Here is a 23604-nt window from a genome sequence, read left to right as displayed (position 1 = left end):
AAAACTAAGTCATTCCAGGGCCCAAACATTAAGGAAGCAACTGTATAAAGTGCATTGGGGGAGGGGTGGAGACATTAAGTGCAAAGGCCCTGAGGAAGGATGGGTGGGTGGAGTTCTATGGATGGAGATAAGCCCAGTAGTGGTGTGGAGATCAGAGTAATGAAGAAAGGTTGTTTCCAGTACTCCTGTCCTCCCAGTTTTGCCATCTCTGTTCCACGTGGTTCAGACTTTTAAATCAGACCTGCTTTCTAGCTATTAATCTCTATTTACATTTCCAACACCTGTCTCCTTGGGCTATCAAAAGGATGATGGGAGATCATGCCCCTAGAGTGCCCTGCAGAGCGGGCATTCAATATGCATGCTCTCTCCCCCTTTGTGAACACAGGATCCACCTGAGAATCCTAGGCTTTCTTCCTAGGTCTGGCCAGAGGCCTGGCATTACCTTCTCGCTGAGAGGTGGGGGCAGCCTGTCTCTGACATTTTCTCTCTCCACAGGATAATGCACAATGAAGTAAATGAAACACAGAGCATCCAGGAAAACATAGCCATGGGGGGCATGATTGTCGAAGGCTGTGAGAACCTCCTGGACACCAGCCAGACTTTTGTGAGATGGGGCATGGCACCCTGCCTCCTCCCACCCTCATGGTAGGCCCCAGCAGTGGTGGCACTTGGGGACACCACAAGTTGGTTTGGCTACCATGTGCCAAAATCTGCCAGCGTGATTGCAGAGTATTCCAGGGCTGCTGGAGGAATGTGACAGCTGTATGTGGATGTCAGTATCTGCACACATGGATGCAGATATTACTAGTTTTCACAGTGCCCTTCTCTCCAGATGTACACGATTCTTCCCAGATGCCCTTGATGTGTCTGTGGATGTCATAGTAAACACTGACATGTCCTTTTGGGGAGAGAGGAGTGGAGGATGAGGACAGATACTGATTGGCCTGGTGAATCACAAGCATGTTCAGCATCCGAGGGGAAGTCATGTGGGTCAGTCCCTCTGTCCCTTTCTCATCATCCTTGGCCCCTTGCGGGAGGCTGTGATCACAACGGTTCTCAGGGGTAGGAGGTTGCCTTCACCCTCAGCCTCCACTCTCCTTGGGAGCGGTGTTTGAGAGGCACAGCCTTGTGAGGGGGCAGCTAGAGGCTGTGACTGAGGGGACTGACTTCCAACTCGGAGACGTTAGAGCCGCAAGGAGTTTGAGGGTCACTTCTTCAGATTCCACTTGCTGTGGGACCCTCAGCTTCTGCTTGCATGCCCCCGAGGTGACCTCCACCTCAGATGGGCCTCCTGAGTTCCTTCTATCCAGCCCTGGCACTCTCTGAGCAGATGAAAGGCTCGCCAGCACGTCCTGCGGCCTGCGCAGCTGCCTTTGGCCCCTGCTGCCCTTAGCAAGGGTATCGTCGACTTGGAGTTTTGCCCCGAGCCCCTCTGTGTGGCCCCCTGTGCCTTTTCCCTAGGCCGACCCTGTGATCTGCTGAGCCCAGAGCCAGCCTCCCTGTGTCCTGGCTCCCCCTGAGCTGCATTGGGCCCAAGCTGGAAGAGGCCCAAAGAATGACCTCTCCTGGGGTGGGCAGTGTCACCACAGTCCAGGAATCTGCTCCATTGCCCTGAGCCTAAGCATTTCCTCCCCTCCTGAGGGGCTGGGCTGGACATGAAGTCCAGACAAGGGGGCCCAGCAAGGTGCCAGGCAGTGATGGACGTGGGCAGGAGGCAGGGTGGTGGCCTAGAGCAGGTCTGGGGAGATAGAACGTCAGGGAGGGCTTCCCAAGGAGGCATCACTGGAGTCGAGTCTTGAAGGGTAAGGTGAGCTCACAGGGTGGATGGGGTGAAGGAAGGCCCTTCCAGGCCAAGGAGCAGCACTCAGGAGCCACAGGTAACTTGCCCTGGAACTAGAGTGGGAGCACAGAGGGGAGGCGATGGTAAGGAAGGAGAAGTGATCCCAGTGGTATAGCCGCCATTAATGGCTCATTTGTTGAATGATTCGAGTCCTACGTCATAGGAGTTCAGACAAGACTAATCCAGTCTGTTTCTATCTCTTCTGTGTTTCTCCCAGTACAAACAGTAAGTACAGGAATCTACACATATAAATAATATATGTATATTTTTTGAATAATACAAATCACTAGACTGAATAATATATTGAGTTAAATAATATAAATATATATTTAATGAATATATAATGAATATGTATAAGTATGTTTATATCTATTTGAATTAAATAATATAAATATATATATGATTTAAAGGAATATTCAGACATAATAACAGTAATTTACAGAATTGATAAAAAACTCCTACTCTAGATTCAGGCAGCTGAATACATCTGAAGCACAACTAAAAAAAAAAAAAAAATCTAGAGCCAGATCCATCCAGGGAAACCAAAGAACACTAAATACAAAAGAAGATATTTGAAGCTCCACAGAGGAACAGAACACTTACAGAGACTTACATTTAGACCTATGATACATTTCTTAACAATGGAAGGCAAAAGAGAGTTGGAATAAATCTTCCAGGTACAGAGAGAAAAGAACTTTCAGTGTATATCCAATCAAACCATACCTCAAGAACTAGGGTGACTTAAAGATATTTTTATGCAAACATTTACTAAGGGTATTACCACCAACAAATGCTCATTAAAGATCTTCTAAAGAATATACTTTAAGGGGGCCAGCCACCTGGTGTAGTGGTTTAAGTTCAGCACGCTCCGTTTCCAAGGCCTGGGTTCGTGGGTTTGGATCCCAAGAGTGGATCTACAACACTCATCAGCCATGCCATGGTGGTGACCCACATACAAAATAGAGGAAGACTGGCACAGATGTTAGCCCAGGGCTAATCTTCCTCAAGGAAAAAAACTTAAAAAGTGAAAAAGAATATACTTTAAGAAGAAAGAAACTGATAGAAGAACTGCTAAGAGGTAAAAATGGATCTTGAGGATAAAAAAGGGTAACATCTGAATAAATCATTGAAAACATGACTTCACCAAACAATAATAATATTGACAATGTATAACTGATGGAGTTAAAAACTAATGACAAGGGAACTTCTGTTTTAGAGGAGATTAGGACAGGAAAGCACACTTGCTGCAAAACTGGACACAGGCAGATAAATTATAAATATATTTTTAGAGCATCAGACAACTTCAGAATCAACCAACTAAAATTCCAGAAAGAAGAAAAAGTCTTTTATGTGAGCAAGGATATTTATCTTTCTTTCCCCTGGAGGCGTTTTCTGATTCTAGCTGGTTGCCGAGGATCTGGCTTGCTCAGTCAGAGCTTCGGCTAGGGAAAAGAGAAACTAGCCAAACTTGTAGTGATTCTGCAGGACTGGTGTGGCAGAGGAAACCTGAGGGCTTGCAAACACACAACTGCTCTTTCTCACAGCACCTGTGCTAAGTTTTGGTTCCGCACAGGAATCTGAGGAACTAGGCCAAAAGCTTCCACAAAACAAAGTGAAACGTCCAGAAGTAGTGGAAGTGGCCTAAATCCAACATACTGCTAGTCTGACCTTCAAGGAATGTGCCATATTGTGAAGCGATGTAAGGTAGGAGGCTGGAGAGCTGCGCTGAGATATCTGAAGGGAGTAGCTGAATTTTCTGTGGGCTCCCAAACCTGAAGAGAGAGAGATCTACCAGACTTAGAACCAGACCCCTGTGTGGGGGAGAGGAGCACAGCAAACAGGAACGGGGAAAGCAGAAGGGCTGGGTTTACTAAAAGTGAGACCCAGCCCCAACTCTGATCAACGTCTGATTGGACTCAGGTGATCCAACCTCACTATGTTTCTCATCGAAGGACAATAAGGTCATGTGGAGCCTCTCGAGTTACGTTACACAGACCTTCCACAGACACTGGCGAGAGGATGGAGAAGGCAAGCCACAGACTGGGAGAAGACCTTTGCAAATCACATATCTGACAGGACAATAAATAACTCTCAAAACTCGGCAATAAGAAAATCCAAGTTTAAAATGGGCACAGATTTGGACACTTCACTAAAGAAGATAAACAGATGGCAAGTAAGCACATGAAAAGATGCTCAATGTCATTAATCGTGAGAAAAATGCACATGAAAACCACATTGACATACCGCTATGTACCTATTGGAATGACTAGAATTAAAGAGGATGACCATAAGAAGTGTTAATGAGGATGGAAAGTAACTGGAACACTCCTACATTGCTGGTGGGAACACAAAGTGGTTGGAAAACAGTCCATTATTTATCTATTTATATTTTTGTGAGGAAGATCAACCCTGAGCTAACATCCATGCCAATCCTCCTACTTTTTTTCTTCCCCAAAGCCCCAGTAGATAGTTGTATGTCATAGTTGCACATCTTTATAGTTGCTATATGTGGGACGTGGCATCAGCATGGCCAGAGAAGCGGTGCATCGGTGCACGCCTGGGATCCGAACCCGGCTCGCCAGTAGCAGAGCGGACGCACTTAACCGCTAAGCCATGGGGCCGGCCCCTGGACAACAGTTTTAAAGTGGAGTTTGTTATGCTGCTGTAACAAACTAGCACAAATTTCATGGCTTAAAACTACTCAGAAGGTGTGTTTTGTTGATGTCTGTGTGTGTTTAGAGATTTCAAGTCACTGTGGGCTCTGAGTGGTCTGTATGTGTGTCTGAGTTTGTGTGTATGTTCTGAGTATCAGTGTGCATTATTGGGTGTAGTTTACAGTCTGAATGCTGATGGTCATTTGCAAATAGTGTGTGTGTGGGTTTGTTGTCAGCATTTCCATGTGTTCAGATGATGTCTGTCATTGTAGGAATGTGTGGAATAAATATGTTGTTACAGACTAGCATGGGCACCAACACTGTTTGCCTGTTACTAGTTCAACACTCAACACCCCTGAAGAAACATTGAGTCCAGACATTCACAGGCCCCATCAGGCCCACAGAGATCCTACCCAGCTGTTTTCTTCCCATCACAGAAATATGAACAGGTAGCCAAGGACCACTTGATATTTGAAGAATTCCTCTAGCATGAAAAATGGAGCAAGAAACACATACGCTGAAATGAGGGACTAAAGGAGCAGCAAGGAAATCCAGAGATCATAGTGAAACTTCAATTGCATATCTAGTAATATCTTCAAAACAATTAGACATGGGCCGGTCCCATGGCCTAGTGGTTAAGTTCAGAGAACTCCACTTCAGCAGCCCACGCTCCGTTCCTGGGAGTAGACCTACACCACTCATCAGTGGCCAGGCTGTAGTGGCAACTCACATGCAAAATAGAGGAAGACTGGCACATATGTTAGCTCAGGGTGAATCCTCAGCAAAGAAAAAAAGAAAAGATAAAACATCCATTAAGTGTATATGTATGTATTGATGTTACCGCACAATATTGGGGTTCTCTTTCCCAATGCACATTAAAAAAGCCAATTATTCTGGCATCAACTTTTGGGAAAAGAGTTGTAGCTTTATTTTGTGAGATTTATCTACAAGGAGACAGGGCTCATGTGTCTGTCTCAGATCTGTCTCCCCGATGCAAGGCTTGGGGCACAATTTATGGGATGAAGGGCAGGGTGGTCTGACATGTGGAGGTAGATGATTGGAAGTAAGGAGAAATGAGGTAATTGATGATCTTCACAAGCAAAGTCAAGCTTTGTGGCTCTTCATCTGATGTGTGTTCAGAAATTGGCAGTGTTATGATGATCTGAGGATGGAGCTTTTAGCTCCTTGATATAGAAAATGGCATTTATTGAGCATTTGCGCAGGCCTAGTTGATGGGTTGGTGGTCTCAACTGGCCTTAACTGGACTAGGGGTCTCAGTTTCTGCCAGAAAACTCTTAACTACTCTGTTGATAAGAAGGAGTCAGTTGAACTGGTCCTGGAGGGCCCATGGTTATGTTGGTATATGCATATATATGCATATGCCTGAGATTATCTGTATGTGTGTTAAATATAGAGTATACACAAAGCCAGACTCTAGTTAAAGTGGTCAGGACAGATTTTAATCAGTAATATACCACTGCAATAGGGAAGAGGGAACAGGATGAACTGAACTCAATTTGATTTGTAAAGAAGTGACTGGCCATTTGAAAGGGAGAATGAGGGAGCAGACAGAGGGGTGAGCAGGGGCTCAGTCGAGTCAGGGAGGGGAAAGTTACAGTGTTGGTCAGTGCAGTGTGATCTGGCCAGTTGTGTCTGCTGGTTGGAAATGATCAAAGTTTCACTTCTCTCCTCTAACAGAGTCTGGGACAGACACCCTGTCCTCAACTCAAGGAATGGCTCTCAGGACCTTGAGAAATGCACTCCTGGGTTATTGGAGACACATATAGAACTGAAAAGGACAAAGGAAATATTCACAGTTGTAAGCACTTTTGGGTAAATGCTCTAAGAAAAGGATGTCAGGGGCCAATGATTGAGTGTTGGCCAGAACAAACAGTCAATTCTTTTGGCTGCCTTGAGCTTTCTCTGGCAGGCACTTTAAGGGGACAGGGGTCATCCTAAGGATGTGGATTTGAGCTGTTAGAAACTGTGTCAGCGTTTAAGTCTTATAACGTGTGTGGGGAGGTGAAATGATTTGTGCTGAGAGGCCATAGTTATAATTGGCCAAGATTGAGACCTAGTCAAGAAGAGGGCTCAATGGAGCCTGGCTTGAGTTTGGTCAAGTACAGGATCATATATAGAAATAAGATATGTACATTTTTTGAATAATATAAATCATTATATTGAACAATATGTTGAATTAAATAATATATATTTAATGAATTTATATTGAATGTGTATAAGTATGTGTATATATATTTGAATTAAATCATATAAATATATAGAAGAGAGTGACATCAGCATCATGGCAGAGTGAGCTTCCCCTATTGAACTCTCCTCCTCTAAGACACAAGAAAAAGGACATTCATATTCCAACAGAAGCTATTCACAAATAATATAAATATATATATGATTTAAAGGAATATTCAGACATAATAACAGAAGATTCCAGGGCCAGCCCCATGGCTTAGCGGTCAGGTGCACGCGCTCTGCTGCTGATGGGCCAGGTTTGGATCCTGGGCACGCACCAATGCACCCCTTCTCTGGCCATGCTGAGGCAGCGTCCCACATACAGCAACTAGAAGGATGTGCAACTATGAAATACAACTATCTACTGGGGCTTTGGGGGAAACAAAAAAAGGAGGAGGATTGGCAATAGATGTTAGCTCAGAGTCAGTCTTCCTCAGCAAAAAGAGGAAGATTAGCATGGATGTTAGCTCAGGGCTGATTTTCCTCACACGCACACAAAAAGAAATTTCCAGAATTGATAAAAGACTTCTATTCTAGATTCAGGCAGCTGAACACATCTCAAGCACAATTAAAACAAAAAAATCTAGAGTCAGATCCATCCAGGGAAACCAAAGAACACCAAATACAAAAGAAGATATTCAAAGCCCCACAGAGGGACAGAACACTTACAGAGACTTACATTTAGACCTATGATACATTTCTTAACAATGGAAGGCAAGAGAGAGTTGGATTAAATCTTCAAGGTACAGAGAGAAAATAACTTTCAGTGTATACCCAATCAAACCATATCTCAAGAACTGGGGTGAATTAAAGATTTTTTTTTTTTTTTTTTTTTTGTGAGGAGATCAGCCCTGAGCTAACATCCGCCAATCCTCCTCCTTTTTTGCTGAGGAAGACGGCCCTGGGCTAACATCGGTGCCTATCTTCCTCCACTTTATATGGGACGCCGCCACAGCATGGCTTACCAAGCAGTGCGTCAGTGCGCGCCCAGGATCCGAACCAGCGAACCCCGGGCCGCCGCAGTGGAGCGTGCGCACTTAACCGCTTGCGCCACTGGGCCGGCCCCTAAAGATATTTTTATGCAAACATTTACTAAGAGTATTACCACCAACAAATGCTCATTAAGGAACTTCTAATGAATGTACTTTAAGGGGGCCAGCTACCCAGTGTAGAGGTTTAAGTTCAGCACGCTCTGCTTCCAAGGCCTGGGTTCATGGGTTCAGAGCCTAGGCGTGGACCTACACCACACATCAGCCATGCCACGGTGGTGACACACATCAAAATAGAGGAAGATTGGCACAGATGTTAGCACAGAGCTAATATTACTCAAGGAAAAAAATAAAAAGTAAAATGAATGTACTTTAACAAAAAATTGATAGAAGAAATGCTAAGATGTAAAAATGGATCATCAAGATAAAAAAGGGTAAACATCTGAATAAATCATTGAAAGCATGACTTTACCAAACAATAATAATATTGACAATGTATAACTGATGGAGTTAAAAACTAATGACAAGGGAACTTCTGTTTTAGAGTAGACTAAGACAGGAAAGCACACTTGCTGCAAAACTGGACACAGCCAGATAAATTATAGATATATTTTTAGAGCATCAGAGAGCTTCAGAACCAACCAACTAAAATTCCAGAAAGAAGAAAAACACTTTTATGTGAGCAAGGATTTTTATCTTTCTTTCTCCTGCAGGCGTTTTCTGATTCAGGGTGCTTGCCGAGGATCTGGCTTGCTCAGCCGGAGTCTCGGCTAGGGAAAAGAGAAACTAGCCAAACTTGTAGTGATTCTGCAGGACTGGCGTGGCAGAGGAAACCTGAGGGCTTTCAGACACACAAACTGCTCTTCCTCACAGCACCTGTGCTAAGTTTTGGTACAACACAGGAATCTGGGGAACTAGGCCAAAAGCTTCCACGAAGCAAAGTGAAACCTCCAGCAGTGGTGGAAGTGGCCGAAGCCAAACATACTATTAGTCTGACCTTCAGGGAATGTGCCATATTGTGAAGCGATGTAAGGTAGGAGGTTGGAGAACTGCGCTGAGATGTCTGAAGGGCATAGCTGAATTTTCTGTGGGCTCCCAAACCAGAGGAGACAGAGATCTACCAGACTTAGAACCAGAGGGAGAGGAGCACAGCAAACAGGAACAGGGGAAAGCGGAAGGGCTGGGTTTACTAAAAGTGAGACCCGGCCCCAACTCTGATCAACGTCTGATTGGACTCAGGTGCTCCAACCTCACTCTGTTTCCCAAGGAAGGAAGACAAGTTCATGTGGAGCCTCTCGAGTTACATTACACAGACCTTCCAAAGACACTGGTGAGAGGATGGAGAAGGCAAGCCACAGACTGGAAGAAGACTTTTGCCAATCACATATCTGACAGGACTATAAAGAACTCTCAAAACTCAGCAATAAGAAAATCCAAGTTTAAAATGGGCACAGATTTGGAGACTTCACTAAAGACGATACACAGATGGCAAATAAGCACATGAAAAGATGCTCAATGTCATTAATCATGAGAAAAATGCACATAAAAACCACATTGACATACTGCTACGTACCTATTAGAATGACTAGAATTAAAGAGGTTGACGATACCAAGTGTTAATGAGGATGGAAAGTAACTGGAACACTCCTACATTGCTGGTGGGAACACAAAGTGGTTCAGCCTCTTTGGAAAACAGTTTTAAAGTGGAGTTTGTTATGCTGCTGTAACCAATTAGCACAAATTTCATGGCTTAAAAACAACTCAGATTTATTGTTTTACAGTTCTGTAGGTTAACAGTCTGACACGGGTCTCCTTGGACTATAATCAAGGTGTTGGCAGAGCTGGGTTCTTTTTGGGGGACTCTAAACGTTAATCCATTTCCTAGCCTTTTCAAGCTTCTAGAGACAACCACATTCCTTAGGCTGTGGCCCCCCTCCTCCACCCTCAAAACCAGAAACTCTGCATCTCTCTGGCCCTGCTTCCTTTGTTGCAGCTTTTTCTACTCTGCTGCTTCTCTTTCCCTTTTAAGGGCCTTTGTGATGCACTGGGCCCACCTAGATAATCCAGGATAATCGCCCTATTTTGAAGTCAGTTGATTAGCAACCTTAATTCCATCTGCAAATTTAATTCACCTTTGGCAAGTAAACTAATATATTCCTATGTTCCAGGGATTAAGACACATTTGTGGGCCATGACTTTGCTACACAAACAGTTTTTAAAATAAAGTGAAACATACACATACCATGTGACCCAGCAATTCCACTTTTAAGTGCTTACCCAAGAGAAGAAGACTTATGTTCACACAAAAACTTGTTTGCAAAGATTTATAGCAGCTTTATTCATAGTCAAAAAAGACAAAACTGAAAATAACTCAAATGTCCTTCAACTGGTGGATGGACAAACTGTGGTACATTCATACAATGGATACTACATTCAGCAATAAAACAGAAGGAAGTGCTGATACAGGCAACAACATGGATGAACACTAAAATGAATGTATTGTGCTACATGAAAGAATCCAGACTCAAAAGGCCAAATGCTGTAGAATTCCATTTATATGGTATTCTAGAAAGGACAAACCATAGGGAAAGACAGGAGATCGTTAGTCTCCAGGGGTTAAGGGTGGGGGAAGAGTTGACTACAAAAGAGCAGCTGAAGGGAGTTCTGGGTGCTGGAACTGTTCTGTATATTGAAGGTGGTAGTGGCACAGCTCTCTGCATTTGTCAAAACAGTTGTAACAAGAGGAAAACAAATACATCATTGCTCACCCATCAGATTGGCAAACCTTTAAAAATCTGACAATGCCAATCTGACAATTCCCAGGGCAAGGATGACCCATACACTGTTGGTGGGAATGGAAATTGTTAAAACTTCAGAGGATGATTTGGCTGCAGCTCGTCAAGTTGCCGATGCACATCAGCCTTTGGCCCAGCAATCCACTCACAGGCAGGTGTCCATTCTAGGGAGTCTACATATGTGCTCGAGGAGACACACACAAGGATAGTCATTAGACGTGGTAGGAGAATGAATTAATTGTAGTTAGTAGTTATTTTAAAAAGAAAGGAAAAAATGCATATGGGAAAGAATCAACCCTGCTGGCTACATATATGATCTGAGAAGGCAACTCATTAGTTTGTCTCCTTAATAATATGTATACAGCACAGAGAGCACTGTACTAAGAATCTGGAGACAAGCATCCGAGCATTTACTTCCAACTCTGTCACTAAGTAGCAGTCAGACTATGGATGACTTAACTCAAGAAACCTCACTTTCCATTTCCTGGAAAATGAAGAGTTTAGGCTCTACAACCACTAAAATTACTTCCATCTCCACAATTCTATGATTCAATAAGCCAACTATCAAAAATTATATTCCAAAGTACCTATGTTGAGAAACTGTTCTTCCCAGATACCCTGAAATCAGAAACTATCAGAGAAATAGGACTTCTTAATATGTTGATACATAAAATGGTCCAAATTTCTTGGTATGTCTATGACCAGCTTTTTAATCAAGATTGTAACTCAGCAAGAGCATATAAGCAGCTAAACCCACCACATTGACTCGGGTCACCCTCAGGTAAAACTAATATACCTTCTCCCATTTTAACATTCCAAAACAAGTTCCCCATACTAATGAGTCCATCTTGTCAAGTTCAGATCTGTCTAGCCAAAAGTCATTCATGTATATGATAAGATTTACTTGATTTTTTAACAAAGATAAAATGATGAATGGCTTTTTGTATTTTGCCTGTTTCATCTATAAAGATCTCACATTACAATTTAATAGCTTCAGCCTGCTACAATAATTTAAAGAGCCTTTTGAAACTTGTAATATGCCACGTCCAACATGATCTAGTAAAAAAACCAGTAGTTCAGAATCCAAAAAGCTTAGTTAAAAATTTCAGTAGCACCAATACTTACACTTCAAAGACACCAATAACAAGTCATTTGTTCCTACTGCAGAATTTAATAGGTTATTAACTTCTGTAATCATCCAAAAGCATAATTAGGATGTTATCATTAAAATGTATTTTTTTAATCAGAAATATTAAAACTAATGATTAAACTATTAAATTAAATAATTAACTAAATATTAAAACTAATGGCAACTAACGATCTGTCGTCTTCATGGTTTATCTTTTCTAGAATATCATATAAATGAAATCCTACCGTATTTGGCCTTTTGACCTTTCACCATGTCAGTCAAATCAAAATTTCAAAATTCTTGTTCTATGGGCTTTCCAAATCTAAATTCTTACGATTCTAAATGAGTACGGAGACAAAACACACACTACATACTACTTCTAAAAACCTCCTCCTTATCCGATTTTAATTTTAGCACCAACTGCCAAGAAAAACCTTTCCACTGAAACCTAAATTCCATACACATTATGTCAATCATCAATTGATCAGTCATCAATCTATCTTAACCAAAGGTGAGTTATTATTAGGAAGTTACATAATTTTCACCAAGGATTGTTTGAAGCTCCTTTCATTAAATGCAGTTTACAACAATTCACAGGCTTCAAAGTTCGCCTTGCAAATATAGAGTCAATTATCAGAAACCATTAATGGGATTAGGCTTTTCTATAAAGGTGGTCCCAAGGAAGTAGGAACGCTTATTTGTTTAAAGAACGCAGTGAGGAGCCCAATAGCCTGCGCGGAGTCAGGCAGAGGAGCGCTGACCACTGGCTGTCTTCTGAAGGAAAGTGTTCACCCCGGGATGTCGCGACCTGGCCTAGACAGGGTCCTGGGGGAGCGCGAACTCAAGGGCGCACACAGAGGGCAGGCGACTCCCTGCCGCCCCCTGCACCTCTGCTGGGTGGGCAGGAGGCCCTGCCGAGGTGGGGCCCCGCCAAGGCAGAGGGGCCCGCCGGCCAGGCGACGCTCCTCTGCTCCTCCAAGGGACAGAGGTTTGGCTCCCCCGCCTGAGGCAGCCCGCCAGCAGCCCCCGCCCCATCCGCCGCCCCCGACACCGCGCTCCCGCCATCAGCGGCGGAGATCTCCTCGCGGAGCCCGCCGCCCACCGCCTACCTCGGCGCCGCCTCCTGCCCAGCGCTCCTCCACACTGCAGAAAGGAGAGCTCCACAGCGCTGAAAATCCTGGAGGAAGGATCCAGAAACTGCCAATCCCCACACACAAACCAGCGCAGCAGCAACCTCCGCACCAGGGACCCTGCCTCCAGTGCACGCGTCACGCAGCTCTCCAGCTCGCAGGCCCCTCTGCCGCTCTGAGCGCCGGTTATGCGCATGCGCGGGCCTCTGAGGCTACAATGAGAACGGCTGGGGGGGGGCACGGCCTGGGCATGGGCGCGTGGTTACCGAGGTGTCCGTGAGACGCGAGCAGGAGCTGGCTGGCGCTCTGCAGCCCTTGACTCTGCTCTCCCTGGATGACCGTCACCTCCTGGAGAAGATCTGCCTTCCCTTGAGGCGGCTCCTCCTGTCCTGAGAAGTGCGTCACATGATCTAACATTTGTTTAAAAAAGAATGATGACATTCTTAACACCTGAAGTGTGTCGTGTCCCCAGAAGAATTCTCTGCTTCCCCAGAAGACTAGACAGCGAGCAGCTGGGACCGAGTTCTGACCCAGGAAGGAAAGACGCTGAGTGCGAAGCCGTCTCCCCTCCGCCAACTCCTCACCCTGATCTGTGGCCTTGATGGGGTGACAGCGCTGGGGACTTGTGCAGGTGACAGTACTCAAGTGTTTGCCACGGTATTACATTTCTTATGGTTTAGTGGTTAAAAGAGGAGGCAAGCTGTCAGTTTTTTAGACAATTTCACTTGCAGAAATGTCTTTGGACAAAGAAGTTTGTTTTCTTCTGATTTTTATAATCAATAACAATAATTAAAATACTTATTTTCTTAATCTCATTGGCATGCTAAAACAAACAAGTCACTTGGTTTTCATCAAATTGTCCACATTTTCATTAAAACTTTGGAAGTATTGCTGTTTGAGGTAAAGAAAGCATCTGGGAAGAACAATTACCCTTAGTTGATATCTTCCCAGATAAATGTACAAACACAGAGCTATGAGCCATTTTGATGGGCCTGGCAAATCCAGTTTGAGTTCTAGAATGGATCATCCAAAGTAAGGTTAAATTAGTAATTTTCTGAGGAGTTTGCAAGTAAATCATCATGTTGACTTCATCAAATAGGTCTAGTGATTTAAATGAAGTTTGAGTTTAATGATAAAAGTTTTCAAGAGACTGAGAAATATTAAGTACACGTACTTAAAAACATGTAAATTAAAGCCTGGCATTATCCTCTTTAAAACAGAGTCACAGTAGCACGATTGTCAAGGTATGACAAGGAATAGAAATGTTTTATAGAGTCAATTCTTCACTTCTAAAGGACCTAATGTGACATTCTAGAAATCTCCATAGTCTTTCAGTCATCTACATTTAAATTGCTCAATTTATGTTTTAAAGACTAATGAATCTGAGGGCTAAATATTCAAGGTCATTGTTTAATTGTTTTTCATTGTTGCAAAGTACATGAGTATAAAGTGTGGCTGAAATCCATGGTCTTGGAGAAGAAAAATATACAGAACTTATTTATCACTCTCACAGTGTGTCCTGACTTAATCCTACAAATGTTCCAAGAATAAAGCCTCAGTGAATTCCCTTCTGTTCTTAGATATGACATTTCATTCATAATGAATGTTCTCAAATTAGGCTCCAGCTAGTAATTATGTTCCTGATGCAAATAGGCAATAAAAAAGAATCCGTATTTGATTAAATTGGGCTCAAGAGGACCACTTAGAACCAAAATTTGTTTTTTGCTTTGTTTTTCTTTATCGATGTCTTTCTTTCTCCTCAGTGGATTTGGCAGATAAATGACACAGAAAGCTGAGAGACTGGAGGGCAGGGTCTTGAAGAATATGGGGTTTCCTCATCTTCAAGATCTTTTTATCTTTCAAATTCTATGATTTTTGCTATTTATATAGGGATTCATTTTTTTTCCATTATTTCTAATAGTGATCATAATAGTGAGACTAACAAAACTTAGCACCTGTGGAACATTTTTCATCGTAAAAATTTACGTTATTCTGACAACTTAATATTTTATAAAGCCATTAACAACTAATCTGATGCTTAGAGGATTTTTAGGGTAGTGAGACTGTTCTGTACATAATGGTGGCTACATGTCACTATATGTGTGTCAAAACCCATGGAACTGTACAACACAAAGAGTGACCCTCAAACTAGGCTCTGTAGTTCATAACAATGTATCAATATTGTTCATTCATTATAACAAATGTATCACACTAATGCAAGGTGTTAATAATAGGGGAGATGGGGCTTGGAGGAGAGGAGAGGGGCAGTGCGATGGGTGTATGGAACGCTATGTACTCTCTGTTCAATTATCTGTAAATCTAAAACTGTACTTTTAAGAATCAAATTTTTTAAAGTTTTTTTGAAAGGCACTGAAAGGTAATTTAACAGTGTAAGGCATCTATTTTGTGCAGAAGGGCAAGGAAAGAAGAAGGTGAAATGATTTAAACAGTTCACCTTGTGAAAGTTTGAATTGTGGTGTGTTTCTGAAGCCTTAGACAAGGGCAGGACATAGAATTTGAGACAGGAATGAAATAAAGGAGAAGGAAGACATCAGCGTGATCAGACCTGATCAATTAATATTTAGGACAAATTACTATATTGGGTGGATTTGTTTTTATTTTCTTTGCCTTTTAGAAACCTTACACCTTTCTATGAAAGCCACATGTGCACAGTATCAACAGGTGTGTTTCCTACCGAGCGGCACCTGCTTCTCTCCCTCTGCATCTTCTATTCCTTTACCCCGCCTCTCACTACCTCTGACTGATGGTCGCTGTTTCTATCTCCCTTCCTCACTCTCCCTCTCTCCTTTTTTTTTTTTTTTCCTCTTTGTGCTTTCTCCTCTAACACATCAGACTAACCATAACCTTCCTGGTCATTGTTTAGTTCCACTGAAAGAAGTCAGTGGTTTCCATCAAGAAATGATAGATCAGTGTTCTGGGAAAATTTTCTCTATTTCAGCTACTTCTCCACCCTCAATCTGAAGCAGGAAAATTTCTTGAACGTTGAACCAATTTTTTATATTTTTTTCTTTTTTGAATCCAAATTTCAGACCTCCTGGTTGTATTGGAAAAATTCCTGAAGAAGGCTGCCTGGAGTTGAGCGGATAGTTCTTCCTATAAAAAGAACCATAAAAAAGAATCCTTATTTTGTCCATGGGGCCTCAGGAGAAGCCCTCGTGAGAGAGGAATCCTTGCTAACCCTATGTTGTACCTAGGACTGGCTTCTCCTAAGACAGTGGTTCTCGAACTCCAGTGTGCATTAGAACTGTGTGGAGGTCCCCTACAACACAGAATGCTGAGCCCATCCCAGAGTTTGTGATCCAGTAGGATGGCAGACCCGAGAATTTATGTCTCTGACCATTTCCTAGGTGATGCTCCTGAACCAGCTACACATTGAGAACCACCGGCTTAGAAACCTTAGGTTTCAAAGGATGCTTTCCTTGAGCAGACAGTCAAAACTATCAAAATCTTAATCAAGATTCACCAACAACTTCAATGTGTTGGCATTTGGATCTAGAGGCTCCTGAATTGTAAGAGACTAAAGCAAAGATTACGCTAAGTTCAAGGTTTATGACTCTCCTAAGTGTCGCCCAATTCCTTTGCTTGCTTCCCTTGACCCCTACCTGGCTAGAAAAGAATATTAAAAACAAAGCCAGCTTTGATTATTTAATCTTCAGTCAAATAAGACATTTTTGAGTAAGATTTTTTTTGACAGAATAGCCAACTTTCTTTTATCTACACTATTGGAAACAAATTATTAGTGATAACAATGGTTATTTACTGAGGATCTAATATGTCTCAAGCCCTTTACATACTTTTATTCCTCTGCTTCTCAGAACCCTATGGCATCCCATGTGTGTTCACTGTTTCTCCACCACTCCTCTAATGAACCCCCCAGACCACACTCATATTTGACTTCACCATGCCTTCTCTCATTTAATTTAGCAGTAGATTAAAATTACAGAAGAAACTTGAAGGGGTCGTGAACCCCAGCGGGAGAAGGTCTAAAGTCTATCCAGGACAAATGGCTTAATGTTTGTTTCTGAGAAGTTTCCAGGGACAAAAACTCCACAACCTCCAGAAACTAGTTCTGTTGAATATTAATACCTCTAATCAATGATATACATTAATTAATTGGTTTTTTATTGATTGATTGATTGTCTGCTATATTACTTTGCCATATGATAAAATTTTTCTTCATGTTATTTAAATAATTTTCACTTTATATCCACTTTTTAAAGTTAGCCTTCTCTAGACTTCCTCATATATTGAAGATGGTAATTGTCACCTATTAACCTTTTCCTCTTCTGTTTAAATAACCTCAGTTTCTTTACTGTATTAAAAATATTTATTAAGTGTTGTGCTTTTTTTCTCCAGTTCTTCTCTAGGTTCAATTTATTGGGTAGTATAGTGGAAAGGTGACTTCAGAGATCCTGTGTGGTAAAGAATCATCTTTGTACTGTACTCAATGTGAATAAAATCTATACTACTTTTGTGTTCAGTCTAATCTGGAATCTGAACCTTTCCTTCCTCCCTCCCTCTACTGTCTGGAATAGTTAATAATCCCAGACCTAGAGTTTTGCTTGTGGAAAGTGTTTGTTGTTCTTGTTGGTTAGTTGGCTTGACGTTCTAACAATTCAATTTATTTAGTAGATATGTCAGTTTTCCTATTTTATGTTTTTTTGTGTGTCAGTTTCAGTATATGGGTTTTTTATAAAGTGAATTTTGACCTTTGCTGTCTAATTCGTAGTGCTAAGTATTTCACAAAATGATGTATCTCGTTAAGATCTAAGCACTCTGTAGACAATACTTCTTATTTGATTTCTGATACTGGTCATTTGTGTTTCACTTCTTTTTCTTTTCCTTAATCAGTGTTGCTAGTGGTTTATTAACATTATTAATATTTTAAAAATAACTACTTTTAGCCTGATTTATTTCTTTAGTATTTTTCTATTTCATTGATTCTTATCTTTATTATTGTTTCCTATCTGTATTTTTTCCAGTGTTATTCTCTTTTAATTCTTGGGACAGAAGCTGAGATTGTGGATTTCCTGTCTTTCTTCCATACTCATACATTCATTTAAGGCTACACACAGATGTAGCTGGTATCTTTTGTCTTCCCTAGTGTATTACTAAACTCTGTGCTGCAAGCCATGTCTGCCCCATAACGTCTCCAGCCCATGGTCTGCAACCATGCCAGCCTTTGTGTGTCTCCGTCCCTCTACCTGAAGCTCATATCTTGTGTCGAGTGTCACCATCTCATATGACTGCAGCCCATGTCTGCCCTTTTGTTTTGTCAAGATTTTCTCTCCCCTCTGTCCATACCACCTCTCAAAATTCTCCATTCCTTGTTCCTGTAGCCCTTGCCAACCCATATGAGTTTCCATCCCCTCTCTCTAAAACCCATGTCAGACAACTAATGTAATTCTTTCATGTACCTGCAGCGCATACATTTTCTCCAGTGTTTCTATCTCCTGTGCCCACATTTTATACCAGACCTCACATGTCTCTCTCACTCCATGTGTTTGCATCCCTTTCCACCCCTGAGTGTGCCTGTCCGCTGTGCTTCAGCCCATGCCAGCTCGTGTTTGTCTACATTCTCTGTGCCTCCAGCCTATCTAGACAACCAGTGTTTTCATCTACTGTTCCTCTAGCCCTTGTCTGAACTCGTGTGTTTCCTTACCCTGTGCCTGTAGCCCATGTGTGCCTCAAGTGTCTTCACTCAGTGTCCCACGCTTGGGTGTCATTCACTTGTTAAAGGACATATTGGTTCCTTCTAGGTTTTGGCCACTGTGAATAAAGCTGCTTTTTAGATGTTCTTAGGGGTCTGTGTGTGGATGTATATTTTCACAGTAGTTGGAGAAATACACTGGTGCACAATTGGTGCACCATATAGTGACACTATATTTAGCTTCACAAGAATTAGCAAGATGTCTTCTTAAGAGGTTGTATTGTGTGTATTCCCATCAGCAGTGAATGAGATTTCTTATTGTCCTAACCCCTCACCAGTAATTGGTATTGTCAGTTTTTGTTTTTTAGCTATTCTACTAGAAGAGTAGAGTATCTCATTGGTGTTTTAATTTGCTTTTTCTTAATGCACAATGGATTTTATTTTCCAATAATTCCTTGTTGTTGAGCAATTTTTATTTGCTTATTTGCCATGTATATATATATTTTTGGTAACTTGTCTATTCACATTTTGGTCTATTTATTTTAATTTCGGGAGTTTGTTTTCTTGTTGCAGCATTTGATTGGTTCTTTGAATATTTTGCATACAGGTCTTTCTGCAGATATGTGTTTTACAAATGTATTATCCTAGTCAGGAGTTTGTATTTCCACTCTGTGAATGCTGCCTTTCCCAGATTGGACAGTTTAAATTTAACCAAGTCCACATGATCAATTATTTTCCTCATGGATTGTGCTTTTTGTGTTGTATATGAAAGCTAATCATCAAACTGTATATCATGAAGATTTTCTCCTGTTTCCCAGTATGATTTTCACAGTTTTACATTTTATATTTAAGTTGATGAGTGATTTTGAGAAAATATATGTCTAAGGTGCAAAGTTGGTGTCTTGGTTCATTTATTTCCATAGGGTCGTCCTTTTTTATCATCACCATGGTTGATGATGACTAAAGACCTAAAAGACTATTATTTTTTATGTTGGAGTGCATTTATTGTCTTGACCAAGATCAAGTTGTCTGTATTTGCAGAGGTCTGTGTGTGGACTTTCCGTGCTTTTTCATTTACCTCTATGTCTATTCATTTTATTTTTTATTTATTTTTTAATTTTTATTTGTTTATTTTTCCCCCAAAACCCCAGTAGATAGTTGTATGTCACAGCTGAACATCCTTCCAGCTGCTGCACGTGGGACGCTGCCCCAGCATGGCCAGAGAAGCAGTGCTTCGGTGCACGCCTGGGATCCGAACCCGGGCCGCCAGCAGCGGAGTGCGCGTACCCAACCGCCAAGCCATGGAGCCAGCCCCATTCATTTTAAAATATCACAGTTTGGATCCCGGGCGTGCACCAATGCATGGCTTCTCCGGCCATGCTGAGGCTGAATCCCACATACAGCAACTAGAAGGATGTGCAGCTATGACATTCAACTATCTACTGGTTCTTTGGGGGAAAACAATAAATAAATAAAATTATAAAAAAAAAATCACGGTCTCTTGATTATTGTAGTATTGTAAAATATCACAGTCTCTTGACTTTGTAATTAATCTTGACATTGAGAAGTGTGAGTTCATCAATTTGTTCTTCATCAGGATTGTCTAGACCACTCAAGGTTTCAAATGAGTTCTTCAATATCTACAAAATAGCTTGGTGAGATTTTTATTGGAATTGCACTGGATCTTTAGATCAATTTAAGATGAATTGACATCTTAATAATATTGTGACTTTTGATCATGAGCGAGGAATATATCTCAATCGATTTATTTTTCCTTTATTGTTTTTAAGAGTGTCTCATATTTTTTTCCACAGATATCTGTAAATATTTTATTGGATTTACACTTGAGGATTTCTTTGTGTATGTGTGTGTGTTGTTAACGGTATTGTTTCATATTCCAATTATTTGTTGGTATATAGAAAATCAACTGAATTTTGTATCTGAATTTGAACTTCTCTTCATGATATCTCTATAAATTCCCATCTGGGCACAGAACAGGGGGCTCCGTTTCTGTTTGAACATCCCAAATCATAACATTGAATAATCTGAACACTGAATTTCAGCCATTCACCAGAACTGCCAAGGCACACAGCCACCACTAACACTGCAGTTACAAGCCTTTTCTGAGAGGCATGCCCTCGGATTCATTAAAGAACGCCCATTTTCCACTCAGCCTGGTAGTGGCAGTTTGGCAGGAAGACTGCAGAGCCCTTACAGGCTTGGTCCTAGAGCTGAGACAAACTATCCCTGTCTTCCATTCCTAAAATGGAGACTGACCTGAACCTCCCTCGGCTCTAGGAATTAAGGCTATCTCACACATAACTTCCCAGACACACTGCAGTTACAAGCCTTTTCTGAGAGTCATTCCCTCGGACTCACTAAAGAAAGCCAGTTCTCAACTCGGCCCGCCAGTGGCAGTTTGGCAAGAAACTGCAGAGCCCTTAGAGTCTTGTCCCTAGAGCTGAGCCAAACTATCTCTGTCTTCCATTTCTGGATCTGAGACCGTGCAGAACCTCTCTCAGCTCTAGGAATTAAGACTGTCTCACACATAAATTCCAAGACACACTGCAGTTAAAAGCCTTTTCTGAGAGGCATCCCCTTGGATTCACTAAAGAAAATCGGTACTTGACTCGGCCTGCCAGTGGCAATTTGGTGAGAAACTGCAGAGCCAGATTGTATGTATAACTGAGATCAAATGGTATTTGTCTTTCTCTGTCTCAGTTATATCACTTACTATAATGACCTCAAGGTCCATCCATGACATTGCAAATGGCAAGATTTTTTCATTTTTATGGCTGAATAATATTCCATTGTAAATATATACCCCATTTTCTTTCCTTTTTTTTTTGTGAGGAAGATCAGCCCTGAGCTAACATGTGCCAATCCTCCTCTTTTTGCTGAGGAAGACTGGCCCTGTGCTAACATCCGTGCCCACCTTCCTCCACTTTATATGGGACTGCATCACAACATGGCCTGAGAAGCGGTGAGGCAGTGCGCGCCAGGGATCTGAACCCCGGGCTGCCACAGCAGAGCACACACACTTAACCACTATGCCACCAGGCCGGCCCATACCACGTTTTCTTTATCCATTCATCTATTGATGGACATTTAGGTTGTTTCCATATCTTAGCTATTATAAATAATTCTGTAATAATCACAGGGGTGTATATATCTTTTCAAGTTAGTGTTTTCATTTTCTTCGGATAAATACACTGAAGTGTATCTATTTTTAATTTTTTCAGGAACCTCCACTGTCTTTTCCATAGTGGCTGCACCAGTTTAAATCCCCATGAACAGCACACAAGGGTTTCCTTTTCTTCACATCCTTGCCAACACTTATTATCTCTTGTCACTGTGATGATCACCACCCTTACAGGTGTGAGGTGATAGCTCTTTGTGCTTTGGGTTTGCATTTCCCTGATGATTAGTGACATTGAGCTCCTTCTAATGTACGTGTTGGCCATTTAGATGTCTTCTTGGGACAAATGTCTACTTAGTCCTTTGCCCATTTTTCAATTGGATTGCTTTTTTGTTATTGGGTTGTATGAGTTCTTTATAAATTTTGTTATGGGTTGTATAAATTTTTTATAAATTTTAGATATTTAACTCTTTATCTGATACATGGTTTGTAAAACTTTTCTCCCAGCCTTTTGATTTTGTTGGTTGTTTCTTTTGCTGGGCAGAAGCTTTTAAGTTTGATGTAGTCCCATTTGTTGATTTTTTCTTTTGTTGTTTGCAGTTTTGGTGGGATATCCACAAAATCATTGCCAAGACCAATGTGGAGGAGCCTTTTGCCTATGTTTTCTTCTAGCAGTTTTACAGCTTCAGGTCTGAGAATGCCCAAAAGGCCGGGAGGAGCAATGTCTCTTTTTTTCGGAGCTGAACAGATTCAGTCTCTCATTTCTCTATCAAGCAGTTTTGTTTGGACCTTATAAACACAATTCTTTCCAATTTTAAGCCAAATTAAAAAGGTCAGCCTCCCCCATTCACTCCAAAAGTGCCCCCTAGGCTCCCCTGGTCAAGGAAATTCCCCCTGGATTTCTCCTTCCTAGGAATTCCGCCCTAGGTTCCTCTGACCTAGGGAATGTACCAGTACCCCCTTAAGACAGCTAGCCTTAAGCCTTGAAAACAGCTCAAATAAACTCTGAACTGTTGACTTACAATAAGGAGGTCCAGGTTTCAGAACTCACTGGGTTCACCTGAAGAATGCAGTGATCTGGAGGGCACAATGGGCCCCTATTGGTACCCAATGCCAGTTCAGTGTAGATTCCAGGTGGTCTCTGGTGGGTTTCTCTGAAATCCTGCCATGACTACACCAACAAATGTCTACGTAAATAATCCATAATCAATGTATAAATCAAAATTAGAGTGAGTTTATTATGAGTCACCTTTTGAGGACCATGGCCCAGGGCCTTCCTTCCCTAAGGAAGGAAGTGCATCAACGAAGTGGGGTGTACAGAGCGGTTATATGCTGTCAAAGAGCATGTATCACATAGAATTGTAATGTCCCTTTTACTATAGTGACAAGATCACCCTGTCAGATTGCCCTGCAAGAATAGCAATTGATGGACACAGCAGGGAGCAGGTCTGCTGTCTTGATGGGTTTGGCTGGTGTCAGGTCTGTTGTCTCAAACTGGGTGGTCACAGGATGACTGCAGCAACCAAGTCCTAGCTTAGGGAGAAATGCTCATCCTTAAGGTTCTGCCAATGAGGGCATCTTTATCTTAAGGGCATATTCTCTTCTCTTTGGGACATGGGAAAGCAGATACACAATGCAGGCGACAGGCCCCTTTGTAAAAACAAACTCCGGCCAAATTAGTTTTACCCCAAATGGCTTCCTCATGTACTCCAATATATCCTATTGCTTGCCATTTATTTATCAGTTCCTTAGTACTCATTGTGTGTCTGTTATGTATACAGAATATGTAATATCCTGGGGAAAACGGGGGTTATAGGATATAGTGTCTGTAGACAAGAAGCTTATTACCCTACTTGGAAAATAACTACATTTCTTTCTTTTTTTTTGTGAGGAAGATCAGCCCTGAGCTAACATCCATGGTAATCCTCCTCTTTTTGCTGAGGAACACTGGCTCTGAGCTAACATCTATTGCCAATCCTCCTCCTTCCCCCCCCCCAAAACCCCAACAGA

Source organism: Diceros bicornis, chromosome 15, assembly GCF_020826845.1.
Source record: "Diceros bicornis minor isolate mBicDic1 chromosome 15, mDicBic1.mat.cur, whole genome shotgun sequence".
Taxonomy (NCBI): domain Eukaryota; kingdom Metazoa; phylum Chordata; class Mammalia; order Perissodactyla; family Rhinocerotidae; genus Diceros; species Diceros bicornis.
This window is presented reverse-complemented; position numbering follows the sequence as displayed.